The following is an 8,815-nucleotide window of genomic DNA, read 5'->3' on the forward strand; positions in this document are numbered from 1 at the left end:
GTGCAACTATTTTCGTAGACTATGAGTATTTAGCCGTCATATGCGGTTGCTGATTCGTGCACTGTTACATAATCAAATGTCAACATATTTAGCTGCAGAGAATTTTACTTAACCTAACATAAACGAAAACTATGGGTATTTTGTATTTTTGTTCTTTTGCATTTAATATATATGATTTTTGGCTTTATTTTGGTTTAATTAATCTTTTTTTTAATTAGATTTTATCACTCTGAACTATTGGGTATTAGCTGCTCACTCCCAGCTATCACTTTGATTTCCGTCACTCTCAACTTAACATTTTGTGTGTTGTGTCACTCCGGTTGAGTGATTTTTGGCTCTCATCTTGTCTTTTAGGAGTAGATTCATCTGCAACCATTAGTAATTCACAAAGTGTTAGCTTAATGTCATTAATAACACAAGTTAAACACTAAGAAACGTTCACATGCGGTGTGACACAACACATAAAGTGTTAAATAGGGAGTGGTGGGAGTCAAAGTGATAGTTGAGAGTGACAGCGACAAATACCTAATAGTTAGGAGTGATAAAATCCAATAACTTTTTTTTCATTTCAGCTGTTTAATTTTGAAAGCTTTTCTACTTTTATAATTAGGGGCAATTTCATATATACCCTTATAAACTTGTAAAATATCATATATATACCCTTGCAAAATAATAAATATTATATATACCCTTACAAAGTAGTTGAAAGATCTTATACTCAATTCATTAAAAACAATTTAACATATGACAATTTTACCCTTATTTTTCTAAAACTTTAAGATCTCATATATTTAATTTAACTTTAAATATTATATTTACTCATTTCTAACTTAATTTATTTAGCTTAAATATAATATAGATGAAGAATACTAAGATTTATGAAAAAACAAAAAAAAAGAATGGATAATTTTTTTAACTTAAAATGTGTTACATAAAAATATGAAGTTAAAAGATGAACATATATGAAAACTTGAAGTTAAAGATATAGGGATAAAATGATTATTCATTAGATTGTTTTAATAAATTAGGTATATTTAATATTTTAACTATTTTATAAGAGCATATATGAAATTTTTAGTTTTTGTTAGGTATATATAAAATTTTTCAAGTTTGTAAAGGTATATATGAAATTAATCCTTATAATTAAAACATGAATATTTTCTACATGTTTGACCATAATCCTTTCCGTGGAGTAACATTGGAACAAGATGATTGTGTTTACAAGCACTACTAAAAATTTGACAATTTATGACCATCAAAACCCAAAACAATAAAAAACGCACTTTTGTGATTGGTTTTTTTTATAGTTGTTTAGACTAGTGGGTGTGGGCGTTGCCCGCTTGGCATTTTGGCCTCTTAACGCCAGATGCTCCACCTTGGGTTGGCGTTTTGGTGGGCGTTGCCTGCTTGGCGTGGCAATAGTGCTTAGCGTGAGGCACAGGCCTAGGGTGACGTGTCTGGCAATGGTTGGTTGGGTGTTGATGACCATTTGGCTAGCCCCTTCCACAAAGCCGGCCTGGCCACGCCTCTTCCGCACCCCACTTTTTTGGGTGTGGACTGGTGGAGCCCACATCTGCCACGTGTCGAGCAATTGGGGCTGGGAGTGGATAAAAAATCCATCCTCTGATTCAGAACGTTCCAGCATTAGAAGATTGATGCAGTTGCTGAACCAAGTGACCATTAAATTTGGAAACGATAAGTGGACATGGGCGAATGAGAGGGTCGAATTTTCAGTTAAATGTATAAGAAAAGAGCTTATTAGTACCAGATTTGGGCCAGAGGAGAATCTCAAATTCAGATGGAATGGATGGGCTACCTTAAAGGCAAATTTCCTTGTTTGGAGAGCATTACAAAATAGGGTGGCGTCGAAGCAAGGGCTCATGACGAGAGGTGTAACGCTGCCAAATGTTCTCTGCGATCGTTGTGGCCTGGAGAATGAAGACTCAGCCCATATATTTGCTAATTGCCTCTTTTTTAACGCCTGACGAGAGGTGTAACGCTTCCTTTTTTAACGCCTTTCACTCGTGCCCGGGGTCGTAACGCTGGAAGAAGATTGTTCACACAGTTGCGATTGCGACCGTGTGGAGGATTTGGATAGCGCGAAATAAATAGGACTTTTTATTTCGTTTGGACATGTCATAGAGCAAAAATCCCATCCCCTACATGGGACCGCTGGATAGAGCATGTGATTTTGATAGCCAATACTTGATGCATTAACCAACATCTACTTCATAATGGTAAAAGCATGTTTGATTTTTTGAAACATATCCTAAAACCAAACCATGGTGGTAAAAAGGGATTTGATCGGTAACAACCGGTACCGAACCGATACTGAAACCAAAAATATAAAAAAAAAAAAAATGGATACCGGTACGGTTCGGTTCGGTACAAATCGATAACGTAAACACTAAATGTCGATATCGAATCAGTACGAAAACTGAGTCGGTTCGAGAAATTTGGTACCAGTACCCAGTACCATTTGCTCATCCATAGTGGTATTGAACTTTGAATACATGCCCATCGCATCTTACAAACTTTAATTTATTATATATCAAATTTATAACTGGTTTAAACTTTAGAAGGTTGTGTTAGTTTGAAATTTTTAAAAAGAGGACATTTGAATTTTTATAACTTCCAAGAGTCATCATATTTGATGTTTCTAATACATTAGAAGTATAATGATGGATTAAAATGTTTGTAACTAATATATTGATGCATTAGAATGTTTGTGACCAATATATAGATGGATTAGAATGTAGGATACAAACATAACGTACTTAGATGTACCAAGTGTATCCAGTGATTGTATTGTTCTTTAATTGGGGTGTAGCAAATTATGACACCTTTTATCTTTAACTTTGTGGAGTCATAAAGGTTCTCTAGATAATCGCCATCATCATTTGACGACATACTATTGGTGGTGCAGTTGCATAGTCGCCAAAGTGCCAAACACATACAACATAAAATCAGTGTTCTAAAACATGATCATGGATTATTAAACTGAAAAAGGTGTGTTTTCATGGGGCAACTTTTGATCCACCATAATCTAGCATGTAATCCCCGTTACATGAACATGAATGTTCGTTACCAAAATTGGGTCAATTTTACCCAAATCAAATTTAACATCAATATATACCCTTTAAATGTCCAAAATAAAATGTCTTACCAACATCAAGGCATGAGAGCTAATGCAAGCCCCCACTTAGGGGCTACTTTAGTTTTCTTGGTGTCATACTATGCTGAAACGGTTATCAACGACTTCGGTCGCCATTCTCGTTGACACAACATTGCCCCTGTTATCTAGTGTGGATAATCCATTTGTCATCTCAGCAACAACGCGGGTGTTGTTTGAAGCATCCACAGAGTGTACATATGATGCCTTCAATGTTTGGCCTTTGTCCATCCTGCCATGTCACATAATCATTATACCATTTAACAAAGATCAGTAAATTAAATAATAAAAACGTAAGAAGGTTGTTGTTTATACATACAGTATAAGTGCAGGAGAGAGATCGGGCTTGTTAAAACTTATGCCAACTGTGTATTTGGTGAAAGAAGCAGAAGCGGTATCGAAACCAACTTCACAACCAAGTAGTATATCCTTGTGGCCTTTTGTCAAACCCGTATAAAGTACTAGGTTCTTACATTAGAATATGTATCAACTTTTACGTCTACGACAGTCCTCCCGCTCTTATACTGAGAACTTACATCTCCAAGAAAAATCTGGCCTTTTGTCAAACCCGTCGCAACCAGTCCCTACTAAAAGAAAAGATATTTATTCAAAAGATGTACATCAAAGGTGGACTATATTTCAGTATACGTATCAATACAAAGCTTCTTATTACGATGGGAGTGGATCCAGGAACTAATAATACAAACTTGTAGTCATAGTTGTAATCTTTGGTCAACAGATCTGTATAAAGCATAAAACATTGGTCAGACCAATTTTGTTTACAAAAGCATAAACGCCAAATTAGACATTCTTGTCTACGGATGAACCATATGTACCTAAAGCAAAAGATGTGATCAGCTAAACTCACAATTAAAAGGAAATATATTGGCATTTATTACCCTTTATATGAATAAAAAAGACATCCATAGTTCCATACTATCTGATAATATTAGCTCAACACTAAGTGGCTATCGCACATAGTTAAGAAATGCATCACAAAACTGTTTCTGAGTACCATAAAAAAACAAGAAAAGAAGTATAACCAGTATTAATAAGTATATCTTAGCATCTTAAAAGTAACAGAATATACCATATTACTCTTGTTCTAAACTGAAATCCTTTTGTTGATTGTTTTTAAAACAACTTTGGTTGCTATTTTGTGCTTTCTTCAGAGGTACTAAGTAACTACCTTTCCCACCTAAATGAATATAACTACATTATTAGATAGTGCTTACTTGTTTTTATTAAGAGTAAATTACTTTTTGAGTCCCTGTGTTTTAGTGGTTTTAACCATTTGAGTCCAAAATCGAAAAGTTTAACGCTCTGAGTCCCTAACCACTCATTTTATAACATTTTAAGTCCAACTTTTTAACACTTGTAGTTTTGATTTTAGACTCAAGTGGTTAAAACCACTAAAAACAGGAACTCAAAACGTTATAAAATGAACGGTTAGGGACAACTTTTTAACACTTGTAGTTTTGATTTTGGACTCAAGTGGTTAAAACCACTAAAACACAGGGACTCAAAATGTTATAAAATAAACAGTTAGGGACTCAGGGCGTTAAATTTTTTTTGATTTTAGACTCAATTGGTTAAAACCAGTAAAACACAGGACTCAAAAAGTAATTTACTCTTTTATTAATCAAATATTCAAATCCTAAACTGTCCCACTCATTTGCTAACCTTAATTGAATTGAATCATAACAGATACATGTACATTCAAATACATTAACTATACATTTTCTTGCATCTTCTTCGTTTCAATCCCTAACTTCACCAGCAAAACCCTAACCTAAAAAAATAAAGCCGGACAGGTGCCAATACTACAACAAATCACAATTTCAAATAGCTTCTAATCTATCACATAGATTACACAACACCGATATCTAATCAGTAATCATCACACGTGAATTAATGAATTAAAAAGACCAGATTAGCAGCAAATTTACAAAAGCGGTAATTAGATTGAATGAAGAAACAGTAGGATGCGTATAAAGAAATGTATACCTACTGCATATGAAAATTGAGGTGGACACGACGACTCTGTTGAAACTAGGGTTTTTAGGATTTATATAGTTATACATATCTGGTGCAAGTGGCGACTCTCGAGATTCAATGAGGGTCTTGACAAAGTGCGCAGCGGACAGTGGGTGCGATCAGTGCTCCAGATCCATCTGCTTACAAATTACAATGCACGAACGTTAACGGTCAGCTAAGTTTGCTCACGTGGGCCGGGCTGGGCCTCAAGCTATTATAACTTCTTTAACTCGAATGTTTCACAATTCAGGCTCAATTTTGAGTTATTCATTCAACATTAGCAAACTCCTCGTAATAGGTAATAAAACTCCATTCCATGCGTTACAGTCGGATGTTAAAATTTGTAAGATCGATTTCGACGATTGCGAAAAGTTTATTTACAAAGGTTTTACTACACAAAGGTTTTATGATATAACTCAAATAGTAAAGTTGTGCTTGACGCTAATCAAAAACCATAAAAACCAAATACCGATGCCAATTTTAATAACACTACCTCCTTGGTTCGTCACTGTACTGCTATTTAAGATGCAACTCTGTTTTAAATATGAATTATATATCGGAATGTCGAGAAAAAAATATTAAACGTGGCCACGTGTTTAGTTTTTATGAAGAAATTAGCGAACGAAAGTTATAAAAACAATAAAACTATCGGGTTATATGTGTGTAATGTTTATAGTATTAAGGGGAAATGGAAACATAAAAACAAAAGTTAAGTTACTGTTTACCAAAACTTAGAAATGTATGTTTATTATTATTAATAACAATAATAATAATAATAATAACTAGAATGGTGACCGCGTGATATGACGAGAAATACAAACACTGCCAAAGTGTGCATTGTTCAGCTTTTCAGTTTCTATCTTCAATTGAAACCAAAGACATCGGTTAGTCTATTTTATTAACCAATCGGTTTGCTTTATCCGGTTAGATTTTGTTTAATTTCGGTTAGTAGCCAGAAGCAAACTTTGGCTAAAAATTTTGCTTAAGAATGCATGAAACTAAGGTATAAATACATGAAATGGAAATATCTAAATCTAATAAAAAAACTCCAACTAATGGCACATGGCATTTTCTTATTCAAAATTTCAACTAGTGCCACATGTCATTTTCTTATACAAATCATTAATAATATTATTTAATAAATATCTAATTCTAATTAATGATTATTATTAATAATATTATGCTATTAATATTTATATTAATTAAAATTCAAGATTGATAATTAAAAAAATACTTAAAGTTTTTATTAAAAGAATATTTCAACCTTTCTTTTAACGGCGGTTATCTATAATTTTAAAACCTATGATTTTAGTACTTTTTAAAATGAATAATTATGCTTAAGTTTTACATATGATCTATGATTTTCATATTCCACATATTAGTTGTGGTTTCCCATTTATTCTTGCATTTTATAATAATTTATGCTTAAGGTGAATACTATGAACTACTCAGTTCAATTACATATTTGTAATAGGATTTTTGTTTCTCTTTTAATGGAAAGTGTTTGAATCTTATTTATCATTCTTTTCAGGTTGTAACGGGTTCATGTCAAAACGGGTTTACGGGTCAAAAGGATATGAGTCATGTTAGGCCAACATTTCAACAACTTGTGCGCATTCTATTTTTTATGGAAAATTGGTTTTTAATAAATCAATCTTTGTCCCGTTGTTAAATAATAATCTTACCTACGTAACTGGTATACAATAATCCTACCTATCAACATGTTGGTACTCAATGAACTTCCGTTAATTTTTTTTAACTGAAGTTAGTTTTTAAGTTTTATTTATTACACAAACAGTCCCTGTAGTTGTAATTTACTAGTTTTAACCAGTCTCTTGAGGTTTTTTTATTTTATAAAATAGTTAAAACTAGTAAATTACAACTACAGAGACTTTTTGTGTAATAAATATAACTTAAAAATTAACTTCAGCTAAAAAAAATTAACGGAAGTTCATTGAGTACCAACATGTTGATAGGTAGGATTATTGTATACCAATTACGTAGGTAAGATTATTATTTACCAACGGGATAAAGGTTGGTTTATTAAAAACCAATTTTCCTTTTTTTATATATAGACATTTTGTAATGTTTGATGTATTGTTAATTACTAACGAAAACATACAGTAGAAACTCGATAAATTAATACTCGATTATTTAATAAACTCTCTAAGATAATATTTTTTGCTGGTCCCGACTCGGGGATAGGGTGCTAAATTAATAATTCGCTAAAATTATAAGATAATACATTTTTGATAATTTCTTTAGACCCCATATAAAATATAAATTAATAATTCCTTATATATAGCATATTACATGAATGATTTATGAAGGTTTCTTGAAAAATGACTCAATTGTCTTTTGTTTTTTGTTGAAATCAATTTCCCCTTGAATCTCGTCTCTAATTTTCCTTAGCATGGTAAGAACTTCTGGTGGTGTTTTCTCATAGCTCAACAAGAAATTGTTCAATGTGATTGCCGCTTTAATAGCTTCGTTTCGCGAAGGGGGCTCCATTGTAGAACTTTCATCATCTTTCATCGATATCATATTTATTAATTCCAATAACGCTTTCAATAATTTCTTCATCAGTCAACAACTGTGCAACTACATTTTCTTCTGGGTGAGTCAGAACGTCTTCGACATCCATTGCATTGCAATAACCCAACTCTTTGATCAAATTCTGGAGTTCTTGAGTGCTTTCACCATCTTCATCTGAGTTCTCAAAAGTCATGTTATCTGTTGATCGAAGTTTACAATGACGAAAGCAGTTCGCAATTGTTTGTGTGTATGATTTGTTTGTGTTAACCTATTTTGATCTTGTATTTATATAGAAAATATTTTTAATGTCCATAAAGTGATACATTGAACACAAGAAGCATAATAAGGTGTGAGATTGAAGGTTTCTTTCAAATTGGGCCGTTCATTTGATATACATGCATTGTATACAATAATTAAGTGGAAGCTTGAAAGGTGTTTGTAAACTAAGTATTCTACTATAAATTAATAAAATATTAATTAATATATAAATTAATAATTATTAATTTATCGATTAATTAATAACTCTTTTAATTAATAAATTTTGGTGGTCCCAAGTGTATTATTTTATAGAGTTTCTATTGTATTATCAAAAGTATGACATAGGATTTCTTTTTAATAAAACGATAGCATTCAAATACTTTTGACACATTTGGTCATTTCAATTTTTTGTTTTTTTAATGAAACATGTTACTCAGTTGAATCTTTCCGATAAAATACGACTCTAATTGACCGTTTTCAGTATCATATATAAAATGTAATTTTCAGTTCTATGATGTATATAGAGATTTATAATAAATATGAAATGCATGAATTGAAGTTATAAAAGCTAGAAATATATGAAAGTATGAATGGTCCGGTTCGATACAGTTGATTTTGGTTAAACGAGGGTACAAAAAAATCGATAACTGGTCTTTGGTTAATTCGGATTTTGGTTAATGGGTTTCAGTTAATTCAGTTTTTGGTTGATTTTGGTTTGATATCGTTTGTTTTTTGTTCGGTTTCAATTAACGATTCAGTTATTGCTCAACCTTAGACATTGTTAATCACAATTAAAAAAACTATAGTAATAAA

General features: G+C 32.1%; 1 pseudogene; it reads right to left on the minus strand.

The window, feature by feature from the left end:
- Window positions 1–2,983: 2,983 nt before the first annotated feature.
- On the minus strand, window positions 2,984–5,342 carry LOC110940227 (annotated as a pseudogene).
- Between the last annotated feature and the right edge of the window lie 3,473 nt (window positions 5,343–8,815).

This window comes from Helianthus annuus, chromosome 5 (genome assembly GCF_002127325.2).
Source record: "Helianthus annuus cultivar XRQ/B chromosome 5, HanXRQr2.0-SUNRISE, whole genome shotgun sequence".
NCBI lineage: Eukaryota > Viridiplantae > Streptophyta > Magnoliopsida > Asterales > Asteraceae > Helianthus > Helianthus annuus.